At 55.7% G+C, this 2818-nt stretch overlaps 1 long non-coding RNA gene across 1 annotated transcript in view; it reads left to right on the plus strand.

Annotated features, from left to right (window-relative positions):
• Nucleotides 1-2062, plus strand: part of LOC109290070 — a 9891-nt gene extending 7829 nt beyond the window's left edge. Inside the window, exon 2 of the long non-coding RNA XR_002095511.1 lies at nucleotides 1362-2062. This is a non-coding gene — a long non-coding RNA (uncharacterized LOC109290070). The remainder of the gene's footprint in view (nucleotides 1-1361) is intronic.
• Nucleotides 2063-2818: the final 756 nt, after the last annotated feature.

Here is a 2818-nt window from a genome sequence, read left to right on the forward strand (position 1 = left end):
AGAAGGGGGCAGGGCCTGGCCTATATAAACAAGCCAGGCTGGCAGTTGAGGAAGGTGGAGGTCTGTTGGAGCAAGCTGAGTGGGGAAGGCTGGCGGCCTGAGACCCTTCTGCGGGATGGTACAGAGTGGAGGAAGCCCTGGTAGGGAGATGAATGAGGGATAGCCAGTGGCTTGGAATTTAGGTTGTAGCCCAGGAGTGGGAGTTTTCTGTTTTGTTGTTGGATAAGACCGGAGGACCGGGTGAGGCTGTAGGGGTTGGAGGAGGCCTCATAGGAGCTCCCCAGTAGTGTGGGGGTTCCTGGTGCTGGAGAGGGTGCTGGGTTTTGGGGGTGTATTGATCCCGGCCCCAGTGTGGGCAGTAGCCGGGGGGTAAAGCCCCAGTGTGGGTGCAGGCGAGAAGCCCCAGTGGGGCACAAGACCCGGAAAGGGGGTCTGGAGGCCAGGCACAGCTACGGCCACCTGAGCCTTGATTGTGAGGAGCCCCAGTGGGGTGTAGGACCTGAGAACGGGGTCTGGGGTCCAGGCACGGCTATGGCCACCTGAGCCTCGAAAGCGGGAATTGCAAGGCAAGGTCCCAGAGCAGGCGAGAGTGCAGGAGAAGCCAGGGAGCACCCAAGAGGGCGCAGGCAGACAGGGAGACAAGCCGGAGAGTGTCCGTGAGGGCATGGGCAATGGAGACGAGGCAGAGAGCCCGTGAGGGCCCTGGTGACTGTAGGGCCCACGCGTAGCCCCTAAGGCTGGAGTGCACCAGGCAACTAGACAGAGCCAAGATACATCAGGGCACCATGTCAAAGTAGATAGAAAGGCAGCCTCCCCTAAACACTTTAGACATCAAAGAGGTGGCGGGCGAGATTGGTGAGGGTGCGTTGATACCGACTTGACACAGTAGGGGGCGCTAGGGGAGTTCACAGCCGCCCCTAGGTCGCACCCTGTCACAGGGGGTCTGTAGTAGACCCCCACTGTTAAGTCTCTTTCCCCCTGACCCTCTTGTATTCAGACCCAGAGCACTTTTGTGTGCCCTCATCTGACTCATGATGGACAGGAGGGTCCTCTGCCTGCTGCACCTGAGAAGGGTTTTGCTACCTGAGCCCAGCGCGGTCAGGGCTTGCGGCTTGGGTGAAGGCACATGCAGGGAGAATCTGCAGCAGGGTTTCTTGGCAGGTGCTGATGGGGTAGAAACAAGGCGTGTGATAGATTCCTTCCCGAGTAACATAGGTCCCAGGTGATCCAAACCTTCTTGGACCTATGGGTAAGGGGCCCAATTCCCCTAGGCCTGCAACACAGTGGGTGTTTGTAAGGACCCTGCAGAAGTTTGCCTGTCAGGACCACAGCACTGAGCTTCCCCGACTCTGTCTCCCTAGGGAAGTAACTGAAGAACTGCCTCTAGCAGCTGCCAAGTCCTCCGTGCCGCACAGCCTGCATTCGCCCTCTCTGCCGGGAGCTCTGCCCACGCTCTGCAGACGACAGCTCAGCCCTGTGCTGGCTCAGGTTGGGGGAGATGGACTTTGAGCCTTGAACCCACTCTTTGACCTGCGGGGCCATGGGGCCTCCACGCCACGTCCCTGCCTCGCTGCGTTTCTTCAACCATCTCGTCGCTTTTCTTCCCTGGGCCTCACCTGAGGACTTCTATAGTCAGTGGCTGAACTTGAACCTCTGCCCTTTTACCTTCCAGAAGTAACGGCCTAGGTTAGTGGATAGTGCATGGGGAACTGGGGCTTTCTTTGCCCTTAGCTGTAAGGTGAAGTTCATGTGGCCCCTTGAGAATCAATACGTAGGTGAGACCCCCCTGGTAGCCTGGTTATTGCCAATCCCAAAAGAGATGCCCGACTGAAAGGGAGCATGAGCTGGCGGGCTTGCAGTCAGGATGTGTCCCAAGCTGGCTGTATGGCTTTGGGCAGGAGATGTACAGCCCCCTCTGCAAAGTGGTCATTAGAAAACACTTACCTACCTGGCAGCCACATTGGGAGGCTTCGCTGGCTCGCATTTCTAAAGTGCTTTGAGATCCCCAGGGGAAGGACTGCTGTCAAATGCAGAGTGAAATAAACCACTTTACTCTTCTGCCGAGGAGGAGTCTTTTGTTGGTGTCCCAGCCGTGGTCCCCAGGGTCCGTCCAGCCCGCTGGTCTGGTCCACTGAGGGGTCCAGCCTGCTCCCCGCTCTCTCTGTGCCCCTGGCGCTGTGCGGGACCGGCACGAACAACACTTCTGACACCACCGATTTCCAGCCCAGGTCTCCCCTGGAGAATTGCATTACTTACAAATCCTTTATAAAAAAAAAAAAGATCAAGATTTCAGAATGAAGTTCATTCCCAAGCGGCTCGTTGATATTTTGACACTCTTTAATGACGCGGCAGGAGCAGTAACGCGTAACAGGACGTTGGTCTCGTGGGAGATCAGGTGCAGTAGCCCACGCTGGCTTGATTCATGTATGAAGTAGTATTTGAAGTACCCTATTCATCTATTTCATCTTCCAAATCATCGTAGGGAAGATGCTGCTTGCTGACGGAAGCCGATTTCCTAGATCAAAGTGTCTGCTGTATGTGTTTTAATGAAGCACACTGACATCTGAAGAAAAGAGAAGCACCCGGTGCACCAATTAGAGGAGCACCTGCTGTTAATAGCCTCCTCTTAGCCTAGAAACCTTTTCTGAGATGATTAAAGACTAAATAATAGGTGCGGGTGAAGGGAAGGACCAAAGAGAGGTGGTGCAGTCTCCATCTCTGGAGGTTTTGAAGCAGCCCCATGTAGACAAAGCCTTGGCTGGCATGATGGAGTTGGGGCTGCTCCTGCTTGGAGCAGGGGGTTGGACTAGATGTGACC

The sequence above is a fragment of the Gavialis gangeticus genome, unplaced genomic scaffold (assembly GCF_001723915.1).
Source record: "Gavialis gangeticus isolate Ggan-Ray unplaced genomic scaffold, GavGan_comp1, whole genome shotgun sequence".
Classification (NCBI taxonomy): domain Eukaryota; kingdom Metazoa; phylum Chordata; order Crocodylia; family Gavialidae; genus Gavialis; species Gavialis gangeticus.